Source organism: Oncorhynchus mykiss, chromosome 8, assembly GCF_057628025.1.
Source record: "Oncorhynchus mykiss isolate SJ-2025 chromosome 8, ASM5762802v1, whole genome shotgun sequence".
NCBI classification, from domain to species: domain Eukaryota; kingdom Metazoa; phylum Chordata; class Actinopteri; order Salmoniformes; family Salmonidae; genus Oncorhynchus; species Oncorhynchus mykiss.
In genome coordinates, this window is record NC_143029.1 from 24,770,064 (window position 1) to 24,797,187 (window position 27,124).

Below are 27,124 nucleotides of genomic sequence, written 5' to 3' on the forward strand. Positions count from 1 at the left end.
GTAGACCTATTTGGCTAGCCGGGAGATGGTTCTAGCAGGCGTTATCTAGCAGTAGTCACTCGAATGCAGCTAGCTAGCTGCGATGATCCGGTGTAATGGACCAGGGCTTGCGGCAGGAATCCAGTGATGCGGTAGAGAAAAAAGCAGTCCGTTGTGCTCTGGGTTGATATCGCGCTGTGCAGGCTGGCAGGTATTGACAAGCTGAAGCTGGCTAATGTCCGAGTTAACGGTGAAGACCGCTAGCAGTGGCTAACTGACTACTAGCTCGTAGCTAGTTAGCTGGCTAACTTCTGATGGGGTTTCCAATTCTAAAGTATGAAAATAGCAGATCCGTACCACATTGGGTGAGGCAGGTTGCAGGTAAGTATATTCAGTTCGTAGATGGAAAGTGAGATTAAAATATATACAAAATATATATGAAAAAAACAAACAAGGAAAACGACTATGTACACGGGACAAGACAAACACACGTCCGACTGCTATGCCATCTTGGAAGAGCCAAGATCCATGGATTGATGAGGAATTGAAAAACAGTATGGTTTAAGAGATGGGGCAAAAGGAGTGGCTAATAAGTCTGGCTGGACATCTGACTGGCTGACTTACTGCAAATTGAGACATTTTGTGACTAAACGCAACAAAAAGAAGAAGAAACTGTATTATGAGGCCAAGATCTATGATATAAAGAATGATGGAAAAAGTACTTCAAATAAAAATGATGGGCAGAAAGACAAATTCAACTCCATCTTTCATCGAATCAGATTGCCTATTCATCACATAGCCATTTGATGTTGGCAATTATTTTAATGATTACTTCATTGGCAAAGTGGGCAAATTTAGGCAGGAAATGCCAACAATGAACAGTGAGCCTTGATATTCATGCATTAAAAAAAACTAATAATCAAAGAAAACATTGACAACTTAGATGGAAAGCTACTGATGATGGTGGCTGACTCTATAGCCACTCCTATCTATCATATCTTTAATCTGAGCCTAGAGGAAAGTCTTTGTCCTCAGGCCTCGAGGGAAGCCAAAGTAATTCCGCTACCCAAGAGTGGTAAATCGGCCTTTGCTGGTTCTAATAGCAGACCTATAAGCTTGCTGCCAGCTCTTAGCAACCTGTTTAAAAAAATTGTGATTGACCAAATACAATGCTATTTCTCTGTAAACAAATTTACAACAGACTTTCAGCATGCTTATAGAGACGGGTACTCAACATGTGCCCTCAACACTGACACAAATGATTGGTTGAAAGAAATTGATAATAAGAAGATTGTCAGAGCTGTACTGTTAGATTTCAGTGCAGCCTTTGATATTATTGAACTGTGGTTGAAAAAATGTATGTGTTATGGCTTTTTGACCTCTGCCATAGCGTGGATTCAGAGCTATCTATCTAATAGAACTCAAAAATGTTTTCTTTAATCGGAAGCTTCTCTAATATCCAACATTTAAAGTGTGGTTTACCACAGGGCAGATCTCTAGGTCCTCTACTCTTTTCTATTTTTTACCAATGACCTGCCACTGGCATTAAACAAAGCATGTGTGTCCATGTATGCTGATGATTCAACCATATACACATCAGCAACCTGTCATGACTTCCGCCAAAGTTGGCTCCCCTGCCTGTTCGGGCGGTGCTCGACAGTCGTCGTCACCGTGCTACTAGCCGCCACTGATCCCTTTTTCGTTTGTCTGTTTGTTTTGTCTTATTAGTTTCACCTGTGTTTCTGTTGTTTGGCTTCATGAGCTTCCCTATATTTAGTAGGTAGACCTGCCCTTGTTTTGTGCGGGATTGTCTTTATGTTAAGTGTGTGCATTTTAGGTAGAGGTGGATTTATTTCCTTAACTTGGCACCCTGTGTTTTTTGGGTTGTCACGTTGTATGTCCACGCCCTGTATTGTTGGGCTTATCATTTTATGTGCCGAAGTAAAGAGCACTTTTCCCCAGTGGAACTCTCTGTGTCTGATTCCTTCACCCACCTAGTCCCGCGTGACACAACCACAGCTAATGAAGTCACTGAAATCCTTAACAAAGAGTTACAGTCTGTTTTGGAATGGGTGGCCAGTAATAAACTGGTCCTGAACATCTCTAAAACTAATAGCATTTTATTTGGTACAAATCATGCCTTAGTTCTAGACCTCAGCTGAATCTGGTAATGAATGGTGTGGCTGTTGAACAAGTTGAGGAGACAAAATTATTTGGCGTTACCTTAGATTGTAAAATGGTCAAAACATATAGATTCAATAGTTGTAAAGATGGGGAGAGGTCTGTCCGTAATAAAGAGATGCTCTGCTTTTTTGACACCACACTCCAAAAAGCAAGTTCTGCAGGCTCTAGTTTTGTCTAATCTTGATTATTGTCCAGTCGTGTGGTCCAGTGCTGCAAGGAAAGACCTAGTTAAGCTGCAACTGGCCCAGAACAGAGCGGCACGTCTTGCTCTTCATTGTAATCAGAGGGCTGATATAAATACTATGTATGCCCGTTTCTCTTGGCTAAGAGTTGATGAGAGACTGACCGCGTCACTTCTTTTTATAAGAAACATTAATGTGTTGAAAATCCCAAATTGTTTGCATAGTCAACTTACACACAGCTCTGACACACACACTTACCTCACCAGACATGCCACGAGGGGTCTTTTCACAGTCCCCAAATCCAGAACAAATTTAAGAAAGTGTACAGTATTATATAGAGCCATTATTGCATAGAACTCAGTTCCATCTCAAATTGCTCAAATGAACAGATAAAGTAACACCTCACGGCACAACGCCTCTCCCCTATTTGACCTAGATAGTTTGTGTGTATGCATTGATATCTAGGCTACTTGTGCCTTTCAAAAAAATGTAGTTCTGTCCTTGAGCTGTTCTTGTTCTGTATTATGACATGTTTCATGTTTTGTGTGGACCCCTGGAAGACCCCTGATTTTGCAACAGCTCTTGGGGATCTGCCCGGCGGCAGGTAGCCTAGTGTTCACAGCGTTGGGCCAGTAACCGAAAGGTTCCTGGTTTCGAATCCCGGAGCTGACGAGGTAAAAATGCGTATTTCTGCCCCTGAACAAGGCCGTTACCTCACTGTTCCCCGGTAGGCCGTCATTGTAAATAAGAATTTGTTCTTAACTGACTTGCCTAGTTAAATAAAGGTTAAATGTTAAAAAAAAAAATAATAATAATTGTTATTCAGAGTATTCACACAGCATTGTGTTACAAAGTGAGTCTCTCTCTCCATTTCTCCTGAGGGCCTGGACTCCTCAGCCAACCACTGGGTGACGTCAATGCTGCTGCATTCTGACGCGCAGAGAGGGAGAGGAGGGGAGAGCGAGAGAGGGGGAATGCAGAAAATAAAACGAGTGAAAAGGAAATAGAGAACGAATGAGAGGTGCTGAGAGGAAGAGAATGACAGGGGATAGTAGAGGAGAGGAGATCTGACACCACACTGCACAAGCCCAGTCCTCAGAACAAGATAAAGGACCTGACTACCATATCAGTATCCGTCAACTATAAGATACAGAGTTTCAAACATCTCCCCACCTAAAAGACCACTGGGATCGCAACACTCTCCTAGCCATCATCTATCATACTGAGGGATTCAAATAACGACAGCATTACCGTTCTCTATCACGACACACACACTAGCCCATCATGAATGCTGCCTATCTGGACCTAGCATTATCCATGCTATTTCAGGCTCTGCTAATAAATGTGCTCTGTGTGTGTGTGTGTGTACTGTACTGTATGTGGTGAGCTCACCATCTCTGGTGAATGTCTGTCCCCCACCCAGCCAGCCAGCTCCTATCAAAAGTGATGGCTTATACCATGCAGAGTGCGTGTGTGTGCGGTGGGTAGTGGGGGTGGAAGGACAGATAGACATGATGGTCTCTCTCCTTTGGGTTAAGCGTGGCCTAAGCCCAGGACCACTAACAGACTGCAGCTATTATTACTGCATTCTTTCAAGCCAGGCCAAACACTCCAAATAATTTACTCCCTGTATCACCATTTCTTAAATATACAACATTCCTTAGCAACAGTCTCAAAATAAACAGGTGTGCCAGAGTACAGTACATGGAGCTGCAGTGTTTCACAAGGCCGCCAGGCCAGACGGATTACCAGGACGTGTACTCAGAGTATGCGTGGACCAAATGGCAAGTGTCTTCACTGACATTTCAACCTCTCCCTGTTCAAGACTGTAATACCTACATGTTTCAAGCAGACCACCTGCGCCCAAGAAGGCGAAGGTAATCTGCCTAAATGACTACGTTGGTAGCCATGAAGTGCTTTGTCATGGCTCACATCAGCACCATCATCCCGGTAACCCTAGACCAACTCCAATTCGCATACCGCCCCAACAGATCCACAGAGGACGCAATCTCAATCGTACTACACACTGCCCTTTCCCACCTGGACTAAAGGAACACCTATGTGAGAATGCTGTTCACTGACTACAGGTCAGCGTTAAACACCATACTGCCCACAATGCTCATGACTAAGCTAAGGACCCTGGGACTAAACACCTCCCTCTGCAACTGGATCCTGGACTTCCTGATGTGCCGCTCCCAGCTGGTAAGGGTAGGTAACAACACGTCTGCCACACTGATCCTCAACACTGGGGCCCCTCTGGGGTGCATGCTTAGTCCCCTCCTGTACTCCCTGTTCACACATGAATGCGTGGCCAAGCACGACTCCAACACCATCATTAAGTTTGCTGATGACACAACGGTGGTAGGCATGATTACTGACAATGATGAGACAGCCTATAGGGAGGAGGCCAGAGACCTGGCAGTGTGGTGCCAAGACAACAATCTCTCCCTCAATGTGAGCAAGACAAAGGAGATGATCGTGGACTACAGGAAAAGGAGGGCCGAACACGCCCCCATTCACATCGACGGGGCTGTCGTGGAGCTGGTCGAGAGTTTTGCGTTCCTTGGTGTCCACATCACCAACAAACTATCATGATCCAAACACACCAAGAAAGTTGTGAAGAGGGCATGTCAATGCCTTTTCCCCCTTTAGGAGACTGAAAAGATTTGGCAAGGGTCCTCAGATCCTCAAAACGTTATACAGTAAGGCGCTACAGAGGGTTTACAACATTCCTTAACAGTCTCAAAATAAACAGGTGTGCCACAGTGCCAAAAATGGTCAGAGACTCCAGCCACCCTAGTCATAGACTGTTCTCTCTGCTAGCGCACGGCAAGCGGTACCGGAGCGCCAAGTCTAGGTCCAAAAGGTTCCTTAACAGCTTCTACCCCCAAGTCATAAGACTGCTGAATAATTAATCAAATGGCCACCCAGCCTATTTACATTGGCAACCCCTTTGTTTTTACACTACTGCTACTCGCTGTTTATTATCTATGCATAGTCACTTTACCTCTACCTACAGGTACAAATGACCTCGACTAACCTGTAACCCAGCACATTGACTGGTACCCCCCCTGCCTCATTATTGTTATTTTATTGTGTTACTTTTTATTACATTTTTTACTTTATATTTTTTAAATTCTATTTCTTGAACTGCATTGTTGGTTAAGGGCTAAGGGCTTACAAGTAAGCATTTCACAGTAAAGTCTACACCTGTTGTATTCGGTGCATGTGAAAATTAAATTTGATTTGATGGAGTGTTTGATACTGGGAGGAATGTGTGCTGCATCCCATGCACTGATGTCCTCTGATCTAGTGTGGAAACATTGAAATGTTTCCTCGCTAGCACTGACTGCTGATAGCTGCTTTATGGAGGAAAAATAATACTTACTATGACTGTGATATGTGGTTGTCCCGCCTAGCCGTCTTTATGGTGAATGCACTTAAGTCGCTTTGGATAAGAGCGTCTGCTAAATCACTGAAATGTCAAATGAAATTATAAAGACCTTATCTATTCTACTGTATGCTGTATAGTCCAATACACCCAGCCATGTCTTCACTGTACTGCCAAAGTACTACGTTATTAGTATTGTACTGTACCACTGTTCCTTCTGCTCTCCAGACCCTGGTATGGTAACAGTACAGCACTACCTGCTGCCACACATGCTTGGCAACCCCCTCGCCCATCTAACTGCCCACAGATGCGCCTCAAATATTTGATTAAGTGTTTTTATTTCTCAGGCTTAATGAGAAAGCGAGTGCGAGGCTGGCAGGCTGGGAACAACAAAATAATTCTCTCCTTAACGAGGCCTTGTGTTGTAGGGAGGCAGCCTGGTGGAGCCGCAGCACTATACTACACTCAGGTAGCCCCTCTCTCTGAAGGCTGGGTTGCATATGGATACACTGTAGTGGAAAAACACACACACACCTTGTGTAACTGGCTATTATTGCCATGCTGGAAGAAGGCAATCTGACTGGATAAAGGTTTTGTGCCAAAATGCCAAGCGCTGAAGTTATGGTCTGTCTCTTGTTGCTAGTTTTAATGGGGATGAGTTGAGACAGTTTAATGCAGCTAGGAAACAACAGAAACAATATAATTTTCACAGTTTAAAGAGTTCAATAAACAACTAATGACTAGAAGAATGTTCAAATTAAAATCCCTATTCTCTGTTAACTTCATCATTTGTTTGTTAAATGAGCATGAAACATCAGACCGACTGAGTCAACTCTCTCAGGAGTGCTAACCCCAAGGCTTCGCCAACAATACTCTGAAGAATAAAAGCCTGCAATGCTCACACACACGCATACTATGGAGTATGCACGCACGCACGCACGCACGCACGCGCGCACACACACGCACACACACACACACACACACACACACACACACACACACACACAAATTATGTATGCCAGATAACTATAGTAAACGCCTGTGATGTTTACAGTTTAAACATAAACAGAGTTTTTTAAATAAAATATTTCTATACATACTGCACTCTACATTATTGCATTGCAAGTCTAAACAGTGTTTTAAAAGTTTACATTCATATACTGCACTCTATTCCATGACCTAGAACGCATATGCCCAGGCCTTATCATTTAAGAGCTACTTCAGTGTACCAGGAAACATTCACCACCAATGCATCTTTATTTTTAGCCCAATCACATTTACATTTTCTGCACTAGAAGTGTTCTAAACATATCAGATAACCATTCCCACTAGGCTACAATACCAGTTGTATCTCTACAGGTGTTGTCACTAGAGGTCGACCAATTATGATTTTTCAACGCCGATACCGATACCAATTATTGGAGGACCAAAAAAAGCCGATACCGATTAATCGGCCGATTTGCTATTTTATTTGTAATAATGACAATTGCAACAATACTGAATGAACACTGATTTTAACTTAATATAATACATCAATAAAATCAATTTAGCCTCAAATAAATAATGAAACATGTTCAACTTGATTTAAATAATGCAAAAACAAAGTGTTGGAGAAGAAAGTAAAAGTGCAATATGTGCCATGTAAGAAAGCTAACGTTTAAGTTCCTTGCTCAGAACATGAGAACATATGAAAGCTGGTGGTTCCTTTTAACATGAGTCTTCAATATTCCCAGGTAAGAAGTTTTATGTTGTAGTTATTATAGGAATTATAGGACTATTTCTCTCTATACCATTTGTATTTCATTAACCTTTGACTATTGGATGTTCTTATAGGTACTTTAGTATTGCCAGTGTAACAGTATAGCTTCCGTACCTCTCCTCGCTCCTACCTGTGCTCGAACCAGGAACACAACGACAACAGCCACCCTCGAAGCAGCGTTACCCATGCAGAGCAAGGGGAATAACTACTCCAAGTCTCAGAGCGAGTGACGTTTGAAACGCTATTAGCGCGCACCCCGCTAACTAGCTAGCCATTTCACATCGGTTCCACCAGCCTAATCTCGGGAGTTGATAGGCTTGAAGTCATAAACAGCTGCTGGCAAATGCACGAAAGTGCTGTTTGAATGAATACTTACCTGCTGCTGCCTACCATCACTCAGTCAGACTGCTCTATCAAATCATAGACTTAGTTATAACATGATAAAACACAGAAATACGAGCCTTCGGTCATTAATATGGCCGAATCCGGAAACGATCATCTCAAAAACAAGACGTTTATTCTTTCAGTGAAATACGGAACCGTTCCGTATTCTATCTAACGGGTGGCATCCATAAGTCTAAATATTCCTGTTACATTGCACAACCTTCAATGTTATGTCATAATTACATAAAATTCTGGCAAATTAGGTGGCCCAAATTGTTGCATATACACTAACTTAACTCTGCGTGCAATGAACGCAAGAGAAGTGACACAATTTCACCTGGTTAATATTGCCTGCTAACCTGGATTTCTTTTAGCTAAATATGCAGGTTTAAAAATATATACTTCTGTGTATTGATTTTAAGAAATGCATTGATGTTTATGGTTAGGTACACATTGGAGCAACGATACGCACCGCATCGATTATATGCAACGCAGGACACGCTAGATAAACTAGTAATATCATCAACCATGTGTAGTTAACTAGTGATTATGATTGATTGATTGTTTTTTATAAGATAAGTTTAATGCTAGCTAGCCACTTACCTTGGCTTACTGCATTCGCGTAACAGGCAGTCTCCTCGTGGAGTGCAATGTAATCAGGTGGTTAGAGCGTTGGACTAGTTAACTGTTGCAAGATTGAATCCCCCGAGCTGACAAGGTAAAAATCAGTGGTTCTGCCCCTGAGCGAGACAGTTAACCCACCGATCCTAGGCCGTCATTGAAAATAAGAATGTGTTCTTAACTGACTTGCCTAGTTAAGTAAAGGTATAATTATTATTATTTAATTTTTTTAATCGGCCAAATCGATGTCCAAAAATACAGATTTACGATTGTTATGAAAACTTGAAATCAGCCCTAATTAATCGGCCATTCTGATTAATCGGTCGACCTCTAGTTGTCACTACTATTCCCTGACCTCTTGTCAGTCTCTGACCCCTAAGCTCAGAATCTCTAACTACAGTCGCTGCTCCACTTCTGAGTCCAAGTCAGTATATAAACTAATGTCCAGCGATGCAGGGGGTAAAGACCAGCTTGATGCCGCTCTCCTCTGTTCCCATGATTATACAATATCCTTTAAATCGGGGGTCTCCAACCTTTTCTAGCATGAGAGCCTCTGTAAAAATATTCAACATAACGTAAGCCCTAAAAATAATTATAGCTTTCAAATAGGCACATTCTTCTCTTCACCCCTACAACTGTTCCCCAGGTTCTTGGTGTACAAGAGAAAATAGTGCCCCATGCTTCACTTTTTTATGTCTGGAAGAAAACTAACAAATATATATTTTTTTGTGTAGTTCCCCTTTAATTGCACATCTGGCCCTTTTAATGTACATCAAGCGAGTGATGAATGTGAGGTCGAATGTGCCGCTCTAGCAATGGTTTGATACTGCTGCTGCTCATTTCATTGGAAAGTTTGCAAATAAGAAATAATCAGTGTCGACCCGTCATTCAGGGCTCTGCCCCACCTGTTTTGAGCCCCACATTTTTTACATTTTTTGCATGTTATTTTGGCATGAATAAACTCAGCAAAAAACAAAATGTTTTTCAGGAGCATGTCTTTCAAAGATAATTCGTAAAAATTCCAATAAATTCACCGATCTTCATTGTAAAGGGTTTAAACACTGTTTCCCATGCTTGTTCAATGAACCATAAACAATTAATGAACATGCACCTGTGGAACGGTCGTTAAGACACTAACAGCTTACAGACGGTAGGCAATGAAGGTCACAGTTATGAAAAAACTTAGGACACTAAAGAGGCCTTTCTACTGACTCTGAAAAACACCAAAAGAAAGATGTCCAGGGTCCCTGCTCATCTGCGTGAACGTGCCCTAGGCATGCTGCAAGGAGGCATGAGGACTGCAGATGTGGCCAGCGTAATAAATTGCAATGTCCATACTGTGAGACATCTAAGACAGGGCTACAGGGAAACAGGACGGAGCTGGTCGTCCTCGCAGTGGCAGACCACGTGCAACAACACCTGCACAGGATCGGTACATCTGAATATCACACCTGCGGGACAGGTACAGGATGGCAACAACAACTGCCCGAGTTACACCAGGAATACACAATGCCTCCATCAGTGCTCAGACTGTCCGCAAAAGGCTGAGAGAGGCTGGACTGAGGGCTTGTAGGCCTGTTGTAAGGCAGGTCCTCACCAGACATCACCGGCAACAATGTCGCCTTTGGGCACAAACCCACCATCGTTGGACCAGACAGGACTGGCAAAAAGTGCTCTTCACTGACGAGTCGCGGTTTTGTCTCACCAGGGGTGATGGTCGGATTCAAGTTTATCGTCGAAGGAATGAGTGTTACACCGAGGCCTGTACTCTGGAGCGGGATCAATTTGTAGGTGGAGTGTCCTTCATGGTCTGGGGCAGTGTGTCACAGCATCATCGGACTGAGCTTGTTGTCATTGCAGGCAATTTCAACGTTTGCTGAAAATAAACGCAGTTGACAGTGAGTTTACGTGTCACATATCTTAGCTAGCAGTCATCATCAGGAATCAGGTCGACAATCTACTGGCAAATCTTTTTTAATCGCTGTCATATGAAGATAAATAATTAAGAGAAATGATAGATAAAAGGTATCGGTGCTCATCAGCCATTGGACATAAACATTAAACAACAAGTTGGAAATCGCAAATTCAACAATGAGTGGTTTGGAAGGAATCAGTGACAATGGCTAACTGCAAGCATTGCAAAGCAATCATTAGCCTGCTATTCAGTGGAGTGGCTGTGTGGTCCCAAATCTGGGATTAAGGGGCTTTTCCAAGTTTAAAATGATAAACATTCAACAATGGCCATGCTGTCAATGAAGCATGATTCGTGCCACGCTCAAAACAACTGTTAACTCTGAACTGCGAAAACTTAACTTCAGTGAGTTCAAGACAACTGGTAAGTCAGGAATAAATGAGCTCCGACTGGGAAAATACGTTTTGAAGAGTCATCCAACTCAGAATTGTAAATCCGGCCTCTTTTTAGAGGTACGACCTGAAGATCAATGACGTCTTCATGATTCAACCTTGTTTTTTTCCGAGTTCCCAGTTGTTTTGAAAGTACCATAAATCCAGAGAATGTCAGACTTTGATGACAAAAGGCCATGAAGGACTGTCGCGCCTCCTTCCTGTTCAAGTGAGCACAGCACAACAAGGTGAGGCCAAAAATGTATTGTATGCTGCTGAATAAATTATGTAATATGCCAAGGAGATATGCATACTGTAGCTAAGAAAGTAATACTGAGTGTATGTTGTGTAGTAAGATGTTAGTAGCCCATGTGCCTTAATTACCCTAATAATTTGGTATATTTACCCATCTTAATTTCGCCTACTGTTATGACTTGGTGGTGCACATGTAGCATATAGCCTGGTTTAGAGAAATGTAATCATTGAATATTGTAAGAGCTTTCATTGTCTGCTTATATGCCCCCTTTATTTATCCTGCAGTTCTGACTTGGTGTACAGGGAGAACACTAAGAACGCCCTACGTTCTTAATTTTGTCGCTGTACATTTCGAAGTGTTAAACAAATAGTTATATAGACTATGTTTCTTCCTAGCTCGCTCATTAATGTCTGAATCGAAATGACGGATTGCCTCTTATTCGCTTGTCGTCCCCTTATGCCATTGTTGACACATCTCAATTGTCATAAGAAACCACATTTGCTTAAGCAAGTCAGACATATCAGTTATGTTTTTTTAAAAGGCAGTAAATGAGGCTGAATGAATTGTTTTGCTGCCAGACAAGGCTCCGCTGATAGCCAGGTGTAGCAGCGGTAAGGTGTTGGGACAGCTTTATGTAGGCCCTAACACTGTTTGTCACCGTTATTGTGCACCGTTTGTCACTGTTATAGTGCAATTAATGTCTTGTTTAGTGTTGTGTAGTGGCTTTGCTGGCATGCATCCCCCCCAAAAAATTGCCCCACCAAGATACACATGCTAAAATTGCCACAGCAAATAATATATTCAAATTCTATACTTACTCATAATATACTAGATAAGCCTACTTTGCAGCTACAATTTGAATGAGAAGGTTTTGTGGAAAGTATTTCTGTCAACCCACAAGACGGTTATCACAACTGGCTACACACGACAGAGTGACAGACAAACGCGCGATACCACACAGACAGACAGCGGCGATATTTCTGGAAATTAATTGCCATATAGTGTTAAGTTAGTCTTTTTAAGTCAATAGTGGCAAACCAGGGGTGGGATAATGTCAAGTCGCATTGATTAAATAGTAGCTGGGAGCTTACAGAGTCTGATACTTGTGAGATTTGTTTATGACAGTTTGCGGTGGAAAACATGAAAAATGTGAACTACTCATATGTGGGCTGCGAGCTACTGGTAGAGCTACTGGTAGAGCTACTGGTAGCTTGCGATCGACCTTTTGGAGACCCCTGCTTTAAATTAATCACTTATGCAACCCACTCTAGTCCCTAAACAGAGGAAGGATGCAGGCACTTAAGAGACATTTCATGTGCTGTATACACTTACAGTGATGTAGTAGTGAAAGGGACTGGTAGGGTTTGTGGGTTGCGGCCACATAAACATTCAGGTAAGTGCATCATGCAGTGTTTTCCACCAGATGTATCACTGGGTGCTTGTGAGGGGACCTGCATGTTTGGTTGACAAGAAAATGAACATTTCTGGTGGGATATTTTGTTGCTTGTAAAAGTTAGACGTTATACAGAGTGACTGAGAGGTCACAAAGTGGCTGATGTAGGGTGTTAACCCACAGCTTTGGCTGTCCTGGGGGTTTAGACCCAGCTAGAGAGAGCCCTCTGCCCCAGAGAGAAGTACCTATTGCCCATGCTGACAGGGCCTGATCTCCACTAACAAGTACACCTACAGATTTGTTTAGACTCAACTCTAACTTCCTGTGTACACAATGAGCCTGGTTATAGTGATGGATAAGATCAGTTTCACTATCTGTAAAGAGCCTAGTAACAGATGCAGTTTAATCTCAAACAGGGACTCAATAGGAATATGAAATGGTGTTCCAGTAAATATGAGAGGAAGTAAGTATATTGCATGTTTTGATAGATACAGGAAGAACATTCTATTAAAATACAACCGAGTCAGAGTCATATGAGTAACCAATCTTAGTTGTAGGCCTACAGTATATTTCGGTGAGTGGGCCTATGCAGTCATGCAGGCTATTCCCTAAGGTATAGGGGATAACCCCAATTTATCAGATCAGGGAGAGGAGGGATAGAGAGGGCGAGAGAGTGAGGATAGAGGGACCGAGAGAGGAAAGATAGTGAGAGAGGGGGGTGAGAGAAATAGAGAATTCCCTAGGGGGTTGACAGCTGAGAGTTAGTAATGCCAAACACTGTTGCATAATTTAAATGTTCCTACATCTCATCCCACCACCTGGAGCCATTTTAACAGCCACTGCAGATTAAAATAGAAGAAGAGAGAGATACTTAAAATAGAAGAGAGAGAGAGATACTTAAAATAGAAGAGAGGTTAGCAAGGAACTGCAGGTGCTTGCTCCCCCTCTCTCTTTATATCATTGTCTGGAACTAAGGGTGTTTACTGTGGGAGTTAACCGTGCGATTGGCAGCTCAAGTTACGTCTAGTTAAAATAAGCAAGATGGCCAGATTCCGTGAAACAGCTGTTCTGATGAGAAATTGAGGCTCTTTCCAGGAAGGGCTTGAGGTGGGCTTGACTCTGGCTGTATGGAATACTGTATAATCCTTGCACATTTAGATACTCACTGAAATGGAGCATTCTCAGAGCGTAGTAGCCTAGCTTTCACAATACTAAGCTTAACTACTGGACACTATATGATCATCATACCAATCTTGGCTTTTTGAGTAGGGTTAGGCCTACTACTGGACAAAAAAGCACTCTAGTATAAGGAATTTAGTGAGCTATAAAAAAATGACAGACAAAAAGATGAATGACACTCCACATAGATGTAGTGTAAACAAGAACAAGACATAATAGCTGACTGATTGACATTTGCATCCGCTGCTTGCTCTGACTAAACCTCTAACTCAAAGACGGCCATCATTACCACACCAGACACAATTGTGGTTGTCACTCTCCTGACTGACTGCCTGACACAGTGGCTGAGGTGATTCAAACCTAGAGGAGTGGGGGCGGGGAGGGATTGATTGTGTTGTTTATCAGATGGTGCGATTTAAAGGGTGTGAGAAATCTATGTGAGAAATCTAAAAATGATTGTTTGTAGCCAGCACTTTCAGCCAGAGGATTTTGAAACGGAAGTCTGAAAAAAGTGATGGTATTCCATCGATTTCCCCCTTCTCTTCAAAGAGGAAGGCATCCGATCAGCCAACATCAGTGCAACAGAAAAGAAGCCAAGCTGAGGTAATGTTGTTAACGTTACTTATCTAACTAGCTTGCTAGCAAACTACATTTGTTTATGTTCTATTTTGAGTCCGATCGCATCAACATCTGCAGCGGCATCAACATCAAGCTCAACACCAGGAACTAGTAAGTATACGTCACCTTCTAAAATCGTACAAAAAATTGACTAGTAAATATGACGAGTAAATAAATATACTGGTGTTTACAAGTAGGCTACAACTTCTACTGTCGTTTTCTCTGTGTAGTGGAGGCTTAGTTGATTGTTCATACAAGGCTTGAAGTCTACATTGGAGAAAATGAGGTATTAGTAAGGAGAGGATGGTGTGGGTGACTGACTGGTGTCTGTTGGGGTGTGTGTGTGTGAAGGTTAGGATGCATGATCTATTGACATGAGTGTGGAGGGTGGATATTGTACCTTGTTTGAGTGTGTATTGATGGGGACAAAGTAGTAAAATGTTGTCTCATCGCTGACTACTGTGTGTCCTTCAGACTAATCCTGCTACTGAGGACGACCTTGACACCAGCGTTAGTAGTACAGAGCCTGTAGACCCATTGGATGAAAGCTTTCAGCCTGGAATAAGCCTAAGCTCAACATCATCTGACGTTGAAACAAGCCAGGACAGCCAAAGGTATTTATGAAAGCACAAAACCCTCTTGAGAAAACAAAATCACCAATACACTAAACTGTCTACAAGACAAGTGCTCCTCAAACTTTTTACACCCTTGCAGTCAGTTCTTTGGCAGGGGTGAGAGGGGCTGTTAGTATACTTTTCTAACCTATTCACACTATTGTTGGCAGTGCTTGTCTACCCAACAGCACAACTGTAGGCACTCATATACAACAATACACAACTGGACTCTACAAGTCAAGCCCCCATCAAACTTTTCACATCTTTGCTAACAGTCCATCTCAATGAGTGTAACAGAACACATACTGTACCAGTCTACTGTATCCTTTTTTTGTTTACAGATGAACATGGTTTATTGTATGGTTACACATCCTCATGATCAGTATTGATGTTTTATACATCCTCTTCATGTCTTTCCAGGGGACTTGCGGTACATACAAATCTTCTGCAAGAGGTCGAAGCAGTGGCTAGTGAAGAACATCGCCAAAGCCTGCTAAACCAGCTGCCATTACCCTTCACAAGCAGAGGTTCACCAGCTGAAGACCATTCAACTAAAACCACATCCATATTCAGTTAGACTCATGTTCTAGTATAATATAGATTAAAGGATGCCTGCTGATTCATGATTTCGACTGTCCGAGAAACACAGCCTGCCTGTCTGTCTCGTCCCGACTCCCGTTCATTACTATGGGACAGCTGGAGATCGAATTTGAATATTGAAACAAGGTTGCAAATGTCGGAGGGACAAACAGCAAGGTTTATACAAATCTCCGCTGTTGAAAACTAAATGTTAGTCTAAAAGATATGTGACATAATGTCTAGATGCATTTTATAGTGGAGATCAAGTTTATAAATTGCCTGGCTGGGCTGATGAGAAAGTGGATTGTGCAGTCAGATTGTGCATTTTAAGGTTATAGATTTAGCTGGTGGTAACTTGTGGAATAGACACCGGCTGGAATGCAGTTTTAACCAATCAGTATTCAGAATTAGAACTATCCGTTGTATAATATAGATTATCAGAAACCAATAAAGTGCTGACTTTAACTTCTGGATCAATTCATTGTGATATTCATGAAATATATTTGGTTAATCTAGGTTCAATCTTACTGCTAAAACAAATGATGCAGAGAGTTGGTGTATAATTTAAACTTTAATTTGTTGGCAAGTAAAAATTAGTTTACTAGATTAGTTTATCAATATAACAAATAAGTAAACATGGCTTGTATTCAAGACAAAGTTTATTTGCTCTGGAGACCGAGATGAGTTTACACAGCAGTATGCAGGGACAGTTATGTCAATGTATGACATACAGTTTAAGTCAGAGGTTAATATACACCTTAGCCAAATAGAGTTAAACTCAGATTTTCACCGTGCCTTCCACAAGCTTCCCACAATACGTTGGGTGCATTTTGGCCCATTCTTCCTGACAGAGCTGGTGTAACTGAGTCAGGTTTGTAGGCCTCCTTGCTCACATACAGCCTTTTCAGTTCTGACCACACATTTTCTATCAGATTGAGGTCAGGGCTTTGTGATGGCCACTCCAATACCTTGATGCTGTTGTCCTTAAGCCATGTTGACACAACTTTGGAAGTATGCTTGGGGTCGCCATTTGCGACCAAGCTGTAACTTGACTGATGTCTTGAGATGTTGCTTCAATATATCCACACAATTTTCCTCCCTCATATTGCCATCTATTTTGTGAAGTGCACAAGTCCCTCCTGCAGCAAAGAACCCCCACAACATGATGCTGCCACCCCCGTGCTTCACGGTTGGGATGGTTTTCTTCGGCTTGCAAGCCTCTCCTTTTTCCTCCAACATAATGATGGTCATTATGGCCAAACAGTGTTGTACCTGCTTCCTCCAGCATCTTCACAAGGTCCTTTGCTGTTGTTCTGGGATTGATCTGCACTTTTTGCACCAAAGTACGTTCATCTCTAGGAGACAGAACACGTCTCCTTCCTGAGCGGTATGACGGCTGCGTGGTCCCATGGTGTTCATACTTGCGTACTATTGTTTGTACAGATGAACGTGGTACCTTCAGGCGTTTGGAAATTGCTCCCAAGGATAAACCAGACTTGTGGAGGTCTACAATGGTTGTTCTGAGGTCTTGGCTGATTTCTTTTGATTTTCCCATGATGTTAAGCAAAGAGTTTGCACTGAGTCTGAAGGTAATACATCCACAGATACACCTCCAATTGACTCAAATGATGTCAATTAGCCTATCAGAAGCTTCTAAAGTCACAACATCATTTTCTGGAATTTTTCAAGCTGTTTAAAGGCACAGTCAACTTAGTGTATGTAAACTTCTGACCCACTGGAATTGTGATACAGTGAATTATAAGTTAAATAATCTGGCCGTAAACATTTGTTGGAAGAAATTACTTGTCTCATGCACAAAGTAGATGTCCTTACAGACTTGCCAAAACTATAGTTTGTTAACAAGAAATTTGTGGTGGTTGAAAAATGAATTTTAATGACTCCAACCTAAGTGTATGTAAACTTCCGACTTCAACTGTATATACAGTAGAAGATAAATATACTACTAATGCTTATAATACATACCACAGTTCTACAAAGGGAATACTTGCATAGGGTATGTTGGGGTGGTGCAGTGAGGTGTTCAGAGTCACTTTGATACAAGGGGGCGATTGTTGTTATAGGACCTTTCGCATCTCCTCTTGAGAGTCATCAACTTCTTTGTATCCAAGCGGTATTGTCTGCGAGAGAAAGACGAAAACACTATTAGACATTCAAGGGCAATCGATGTGTACTCTCTGTATTTCTACTGTAGCAGCATGGTGTAGAAAATGAGACATCTCACAGACACATGTTAGCTAGCTACAACACACAGATATAGTTACTCCAATACTAATATGAGTAATAAAGCCAAAGTCTTTCCTTTACTCTCCACCATAATCATCAACGTTTTGCTCCTAATGAGAGGCACTGAGGCTAGCTAGGCTAGTTAGGTAAATAGCTAAAATGTTAGATGACAGTACTTTTTAGGTATAGCAAATGCAGCTAGCTAGCTAACCATGTCTTGTAACGGTACTTACAAGTCCTGTTATGGCCGAATCAATCACCAAATTGTACTGTACTGAACAACACTGCTTTGTGTAAAAAGAGAGGTTATATTTAAGCAATAAGGCCCGAGGAGGTGTGGTATATGGCCAATATACCACGGCTAAGGGCTGTTCCTAAGCAAGACACAACGCGGAGTGCCTGGATACAGCCCTTAGCCGTGGTATGTTGGCCATATATTGCAAACCCCCGAGGTGCCTTATTGCTATCATAAACTGTTTACCAACGTAATTAGAGCAGTAAAAATAACTGTTTTGTCATACCCATAGTATACGGTCTGATATACAGTGGGGCAAAAAAGTATTTAGTCAGCCACCAATTGTTCTTCCACTTAAAAAGATGAGAGAGGCCTGCAATTTTCATCATAGGTACACTTCAACTATGACAGACAAAATGAGGGGAAAAAATCCAGAAAATCACATTGTAGGATTTTTAATGAATTATTACTGAATTATTATTTGCAAATGATGGTGGAAAATAAGTATTTGGTCAATAACAAAAGTTTATCTCAATACTTTGTTATATACCCTTTGTAGGCAATGACAGAGGTCAAACATTTTCTGTAAGTCTTCACAAGGTTTTCACACACTGTTGCTGGTATTTTGGCCTATTCCTCCATGCAGATCTCCTATAGAGCAGTGATGTTTTGGGGCTGCTGCTGGGCAACACGGACTTTCAACTCCCTCCAAAGAAGTTCTATGGGGATGAGATCTGGAGACTGGCTAGGCCACTCCAGGACCTTGAAATGCTTCTTACGAAGCCACTCCTTCGTTGCCCGGGCGGTGTGTTTGGGATAATTGTCATGCTGAAAGACCCAGCCACGTTTCATCTTCAATGCCTTGCTGATGGAAGGAGGTTTTCACTCAAAATCTCACGATACATGGCCCCATTCATTCTTTCCTTTACATGGATCAGTCGTCCTGGTCCCTTTGCAGAAAAACAGCCCCAAAGCATGATGTTTCCACCCCCATGCTTCACAGTAGGTATGGTGTTCTTTGGATGCAACTCAGCATTATTTGTCCTCCAAACACGACGAGTTGCGTTTTTACCAAAAAGTTATATTTTGGTTTCATCTGACCATATGACATTCTCCCAATCTTCTTCTGGATCATCCAAATGCTCTCTAGCAAACTTCAGACGGGCCTGGACATGTACTGGCTTAAGCAGGGGGACACGTCTGGCACTGCAGGATTTGAGTCCTTGGCGGCGTAGTATGTTACTGATGGTAGGCTTTGTTAATTTGGTCCCAGCTCTCTGCAGGTCATTCACTAGGTCCCCCCATGTGGTTCTGGGATTTTTGCTTGTGATCATTTTGACCCCACGGGGTGAGATCTTGCGTGGAGCCCCAGATTTAGGGAGATTATCAGTGGTCTTGTATGTCTTCCATTTCCTAATAATTACTCCCACAGTTGATTTCTTCAAACCAAGCTGCTTACCTATTGCAGATTCAGTCTTTCCAGCCTGGTGCAGGTCTACAATTTTGTTTCTGGTGTCCTTTGTCAGCTCTTTGGTCTTGGCCATAGTGGAGTTTGGAGTGTGAGGTTGTGGACCGGTGTTTTTTATACTGATAACAAGTTCAAACAGGTGCCATTAATACAGGTAACGAGTGGAGGACAGAGGAGCCTTTTAAAGAAGAAGTTACAGGTCTGTGAGAGCCAGAAATCTTGCTTGTTTGTAGGTGACCAAATACTTATTTTCCACCATAATTTGCAAATAAATTCATTAAAAATCCTACAATGTGATTTTCTGGATTTTTTTTCTCATTTTGTCTGTCACAGTTGAAGTGTACCTATGACAGGCCTCTCTCATCTTTTTAAGTTGTAGAACTTGCACAATTGGTGGCTGACTAAATACTTTTTTGCCCCACTGTACCACGGCTGTCAGCCGATCAGCATTCAGGGCTCGAACCACCCAGTTTATAATACTAGCTAGCTACCGACAGCAAAACAACTTACTTCTTTGTCATTTGCCCTCCTGAGTCCTGGTCCAGCTGGTCTAGGCTACCGCCACTGCTTGCTTGTCTCGCAATTATTTTTCTCGGTCTCAACTTCTCTTCAGTGTATTCTGGCTCAAATAAATAGTGCTGTATGTTCCTATGTAAAAGAACATTAAAAACAAATCAATGTCCAGTTCTTCTTGGAAAGAGAAATCATCAGAAGCAGCCCTTGTAGCTAATTCATTTGCAATCTCCGATAGATAGTGCACGGTAACATATCTCTAGTGAAGCGGTAAACTTGTACCGCCCCTGTTTTGAAAAGCCTGCTTTCGAAAGTGGGAACAAGACAGTAGACCTCCCTTCAGGCTGTAGTCTTTACAAAGCCAGGGAAAATGAGTTAACTTAGATATCCTGCAATGTCCTGGCAGTCCAAAGGCTCTATTGAGCAAGGAAAACCATATCTAATCGCTGCTGTCGTGATCATGTAATCGGCAAACACAAAGGCCACAATTATTGCTACAAAATGCAACTCCATTTATTTTTAGACATCTCCTAGCACGATTTTTTTTAATCCAGCTATATTTTATCTTTATTTAACTAGGCAAGTCAGTTAAGAACAAATTTTTATTTTCAATGATGGTCTAGGAACAGTGGGTTAACTGCCTTGTTCAGGGGCAGAACGATAGATTTGTAAGCTCGGGGATTTGAACTTGCAACCTTTCGGTTACTAGTCCAATGCTCTAACTACTAGGCTACGCTGCCGCCCCTATTGTGCCCCTATAGTGCCCCTATAGTGCATAATTATGTCTGAAACACCCTCTCATCAATCAGAATTATGTAGGGAGACTGGAAAAACACATCAAATAGTGTCTGGCGTGAAGTTTTCCTTTAATGAGAGGACTGTTGATATTCCTCTCATAGCAGAGATTAATAAGCCCGTGGTGTATCGGGTTCAGTAGGCACAGGTCGTCGATATCTCTCAGCCTCATGCATTATTTATGGTTGACATGGCGACACGCAGCAGAACCTTTGTGGAGAGAGTGGCACTGCTTTGGCGTGCAGCTCTTTCAAGTCGGTGGAATATGACATTTAGCACACTTGCACAGTCCCTCTGTTGGCATGAAAAACATAGGCAGACTGGAGCAGAGGAGTGAAGGCGGATAGGATACATTCTGACTGGAGTGCTGTTCTTTAAATCAAAAGTGAAGCCTCGTGTCTTAAACTGGTGAGAGATACTGTATTACAGACAGACAAGTTTCTCCATCTCAACCTCATATTTTACTGTGTGTGAAATGCTTTTTAAATCAACACATGTCATAGGAAGCCTACTGGGCAATATTGCATAGTCTGACAGACAGTGCTAAACATGTCCATGGATCTAAATACATAGTTATTTTAGATGAACTCTCCCCTCTTTTACTATAATGTCACACACAACCTTGTGCAGAATGTCCTTCCTCAGTTTAAATACATATGTAAATAGCTTGTTGCCTGTAATAAATATTGTGGAACACATTCCCCATGGGACCAGTATTTAATTAGACCAACAGCTGTGGTTGTAGAGAGGTTGACCTGACTCTTGTGAAATGGACGGTTACATCCTGAGCGGTCATCTACTCTGTCGGTCAACATGTGTGGTCCACTACAAACACTAACTGGACATGACACGGTCATAAAGGCCAGAACACAACCTTCCCTATACTCTGAAGTGGAACGATACGGGAGTTAATACTCTTGTTATGATCATAAAGTATTTTTATGGACTCAAAGGGCTTTACATTGTATGGCAGTAAGACTTATTGATGTCTCTATACGGCATCTGAAGGTCAACTGGGGTCCAGCTCATAAATTGTCCTTCACTCTCAGTCTTTGTTGTTGTGTCTCTATGCCCTTGTTCTGTACACAGAGGGTTGAATTAGGGCTGATTATAGAACAGACAGGGATTGATGCCAGAGGACGTATTCTATGAATACTAAGAAGTTTAAAAAGGTACAGGTTCTGACCGGTGTGACTTGAGACCATTAATCCTTTAAAGAGGCAGCCTGCAGTTGCTACATCCATTTTAAGACCTTTAAATTAATGAAATATACCAATTGATTATTGAAGAAAATACACTCGCATTAACATCTGTTAACCATATGTATGTGACAAATAAATTTGATTTGATAATTTACTAGTGTTACAACCTGGCTCAAGATTGTAACAAACAATGGGAAACCACACACTGAGTAAAGTGAATTTATTCCATAAATAAAGTGAACACTCACAACAATAATCAGATGAGGCATGAAAGTCAGTAATTTAGGGTTCAACTGCCAAAGCCACAACGAAACAACTCTCGCATGGCGAGAGGAATCTCTTGCTGAATGGGGAAACAGTGGCTTTATGCCACAGCCGAGCCCCATCAGCACTGACAACCCTCCCAGCTCCACCCACCAATCTCCTGCAGGAAGTAAGCACAGCAAAACCCAGTGGACAGAGCAGGGAGGAGCCGTCATACTAGTAACAGATGACATTCATATTCTGACAATCTCTGAAAATCACTTAGATAATACCTTTGATGATACAGTGGTAGCAATACATGGTTAGAAGATCTACAGAAGACAGAAATGCCAAAGGTGGAGGTGTGGCTGTTTATATTCAAAACCACATTCCTGTAAAGATTAGAGAGGATCTCATGTTAAATACTGTCGAAGTAATATGGCAACAAGTTCATCTGCCTCACCTAAATCTCATTCTGGTGGGAAGCTGCTATAGACCACCAAGTGTTAACAGTCAGTATCTGAATAACGTGTGAAATGCTTGTTAATGTATGTGATATTGATTGAGAGGTATATTTTCTGGGTGATTTAAATATTGACCGGCTTTCATAAGGCTGCCCAATCAAGAGAAAGCTTTAAACTGTAACTAGTGCCTGCAAACAGGTTCAGGTTATCAATCAACCTACCAGGGTAGTTACAAACAACACAGGAATGAAACCATCAACATGTATTGATCACATCTTTACTAATACTGCAGAAATGTGTTTGAAAGCAGTAACCAAATCCATCGGATGTAGTGATCACAATATAGTAGCAATATCTATGAAAATCAAAGTTCCAAAGGCTGGGCCTAATATAGTGCATAAGAGGCCATACAAAGCTTTGTAGCGATTCCTATGTTGTTGATGTAAAGAATATTTGTTGGTCCGTGGTGTGTAAATAGGAGCAACCAGATGCTGCACTTGACACATTTATGAAATTGCTTATCCCAGTTACTAATAAGCATGCACCCATTAAGAAAATGACTTATGTAAATGTTAAAACTGTTAAATCCCTGTGGATTGATGTGGAATTTAAAAACTGCATGGCTGAAAGGGATGAGGCAAAAGAAATTGCATTTTTTTTAACCTTTATTTAACAAGGCATGTCAGTTAGGAACAAATTCTTATTTAGAATGACGGCCTACCCCGGCCAAACCCTCCTCTAACCCGGACGATGCTGAGCCAATTGTGCACCTCCCAAATAGGTCTGACTGTACAACTGATTGACAAAAGTACTGCAAATTGAGAAGTAATGTGACTAAACTAAATAAAAAGAAGAAGAAACTACACTATGAAACAAAGATAAAGGACATAAAGAATGAGAGTAAAAAGCTTTGGAGCACTTTAAATTACATTTTGGGCAAAAACGCAAACTCTGCTCCATCATTAATTGAATCAGATGGCTCATTCATCACAAAACCCACTGATATTGCCAACTACTTTCATGTTTTTTCATTGGTAAGATTAGCAATTTAGGCATGACATGACACCAACAAACGCTTACACTACACATCCAAGTATATCTGACCAAATTATGAAAGACAAGCATTATAATTTTGAATTCCGTAAAGTAAGTGTTGAGAGTTGAAAAAATTGTCTATCAACAATGACAAGCCACCGGGGTCTGACAACTTGGATGGAAAATGACTGAGGATAATAGTGGATGATATTGCCACATCTTCAATTTAAGACTACTAGAAAGTGTGGCCCTCAGGCCTGGAGGGAAGAAAAATGTATTCCCCTACCTAAGGATAGTAAAAAACCCTTTACTGGCTCAAATAGCAGACCAATCAGCCTTTTACCAACCCTTTGTAAACTTTTGGAAAAAATGGTGTTTGAACAGATACAATGCTATTTTATTGAAAACAGACTTTCATGCTTATAGGGAAGGACATTCAACAAGCACAGCACTTACACAAATTACTGATGATTGGCTTAGAGAAATTGATGATAAAAGATTGTGGGGCTGTTTTGTTAGACTTCAGTGCGACTTTTGACATTATCGATCATAGTCTGTTGCTGGAAAAACTTGTGAAAATGTGTTATGGCTTTACACCCCCTGTTATATTGTGGATAAAGAGTTACCTGTCTAACAGAACACAGGGGGTGTTCTTTAATGGAAGCCTCTCCAACAAAATCCAGGTAGAATCAGGAATTCACCAGGGCAGCTGTCTAGGCCCCTTACCTTTTTCAATCTTTACTAATGACATTTGAGTAATGCCAGCGTGTGTGTCCGGATGACTCAACACTAAACATGTCAGCTACCACAGTGACTGAAATGACTGCAACACTTAACAAAGAGCTGCAGTTAGTTTCAGAATGGGTGCCAAGGAATAAGTTAGTCTTACATATTTCAAAATCAAAATTGTAAACTGTCACGGTCAATACATGTTGATGCAACAGTAGCTAAGATGGGGAGAAGTCTGTCCATAATAAAGAGCTGTTCTGCATTCTTAACAGCACTATCAACAAGGCAGGTCCTACAGGCCCTAGTTTTGTCATACCTGGACTACTGTTCAGTTGTGTGGTCAGGTGCAACAAAGAGGGACTTAAGAAAATTGCAATTGGCTCAGAACAGGGCAGCACGGCTGGCCCTTGGATGTACACCGAGACCTAACATTAATAATGTGCATGTCAATCTTTCCTGGCCCAAAGTAGAGTAGAGATTAACTTCATCACTACTTGTATTTGGGAGAAGTTTTGACATGTTGAATGCACCGAGCTGCCTGTTTGAACTACTGGCACACAGTTTGGACACCCATGCATACCCCACAAGACATGCCACCAGAGATCACAGTCCCCAAGTCCAGAACAGACGATGGGAGGTGCACAGTACTACATAGAGCCATGACTACATGGAACTCTATTCCACATCAAGTGAACTAATCTAAATGTGACCCAGCTGATTACAAAGTCCACTCGCTTAAAGGACCCTACGAAATCGACTTTGATTGACCTCATACTTACAAATACTCCAGATAAATATGCTGGGAGTGGGGTATTTGCTTTGGATATTAGTGACCACTGTCCCATTGTATGTGTCAGGGATATACGCATGCCTCGATCCAAACCTTGTTTTATCAACAAGAGGAATTTTAAACATTTGAATGAACAGGCCTTTTTTTGTGACCTTTATTTTGGTGACTTTGATTGTATTGCATCTATACCCGACCCAGAGTTGGCTCTGAACCACTTCTCAAATGTTTTCAATTGTATTGTAGATTAACATGCTCCCTTTAAAAAAACAGAGAATTAAAAATCGGTCTTGCCTTTGCTTCAGTCCAGAGCTATCTGAAGTCATACACAACAGAGATGCTGCATGGGCCAAAGCTAGATTCACAGACCCGGGCCTAGACTGGCAGTCTTTCAGGCGATTGAGAAATCGGTGTGTAAAACTAGTTAAAAAAGCTAAATCAGATTATTATGTTAATAGACTATCTTAATGTACAGGGAACCCAGACAAATGTTGGAAAGCTGTTAAATCACTTTAGGGTTGCGTCTCCTATTCTCTCCCCAAAGAAATTAATTTAGATTCTGGCCCTATTACTGACAAAATTGATCTCATTAATGCATTTAATCACCATTTTATCTCTACGGGCTTTATATTTGAATGTATTTTCAACGCAGTAGTTTGGATGTAGATGGTGAAAATCTATTGAATGATACTGAAAACGCTGGTCAGGAGTTTTCTTTTTGGAAATTCATTGATAAAGAAGTCCTGGATGCTTTGCTAACATTAGACAAAAAAAATCCACAGGGGCTGTTCATTTGGAGCCTAGTCTGCTTAAGTGTGCAGCACCCCTTATTGCTGGCTGAGTAGCTCACATTTCTAATTTAACATTTTTATCAGGAAGTATTCCAAAAGCATGGAAATCCACATATGTGGGGATACAAATGATCTTGACAACTATCGCCATAGGTTATTGAATACTTGGTTAATGTACAACTTCGTTCCTTTTTATCTGATAATTGTATTCTTAATATAAACCAATCAGGGTTTAGGCCTGAGCATATTACTACCACAGCAACCATGGCTCCCGAGTGGCGGAGCGGTCAAAGGCACTGCATCTCAGAGCAAGAGGCGTTACTACAGTCCCTGGTTCGATTCCAGGCTGTATCACATCCGGCTGTAATTGGGAGTCCCATAGGGCGGTGCACAATTGGCCCAGCGTCGTCCGGGTTTGGCCGGGGTAGCCTGTCATTGTAAATAAGCATTTGTTCTTATCTGACTTGCCCGGTTAAATAAATAAACTGTTTTTCTGTTTTGCTGAATAAATGATAAAGAGTAGGCCTGGGATACACAGCCTGTTTATGGTTTCAGAATGATCTTAGTGACAGAATTTCTTGATATTCAAAAAGGTGTCCATCCGGGTTCAATTTTGGGTCCATTATTGTTCACTTTGTATATTAATGACATAGGAAACACTGTTAATACTTGTAACTCTATACTTGTCATCTCTATGCAGATGACACAATTCTGTGCCACCTCAGTGCAGCAGGGAATTTGTGAACTTCAGCATGACTTTGATTCAATTCAGAAATCACTTACAGATCTTAATTAGTGTTAAATACAAGTAAAACCAAGCAATTGCTGTTCTCTAGGTCATGAAATGTTGATCCCGACGACCTGCATATTTGAGCTATAAATGGAGCCCAAATTGAGCTTGTTTTTCAATAGAAGTATCTGGGTGTCTGGATTGATGACAAGTTATCCTTCGTAACACATATAGAAAATCTGTCTAAGAAGCAAAAATCCAAGATTGTTTTTTTTATATCAAAATATAGATCACAACTTAGTATTAAAAATAGGATAAATATTGTTCAAACAACGCTTCTCCCTGTTTTGAATTTTGGTGATATTGTTTACATGCATTTGACAACCTCTGTTTTAAAACCCTTGGA

At 41.5% G+C, this 27,124-nt stretch overlaps 1 protein-coding gene and 1 long non-coding RNA gene across 4 annotated transcripts in view; both read right to left on the reverse strand.

Moving 5' to 3' along the window:
• The window catches only part of LOC110529653 (calcipressin-2), a 113,784-nt gene that overhangs the window by 13,012 nt on the left and 73,648 nt on the right, over window positions 1-27,124 (reverse strand). The window lies entirely within an intron of this gene.
• LOC149981464 (uncharacterized) lies at window positions 16,041-20,305 on the reverse strand. The gene is made up of 2 exons (XR_016497692.1): window positions 19,940-20,305; window positions 16,041-17,620 (listed from the first exon to the last, which is right to left on the reverse strand). It is a non-coding gene; the product is annotated as an uncharacterized LOC149981464 (long non-coding RNA).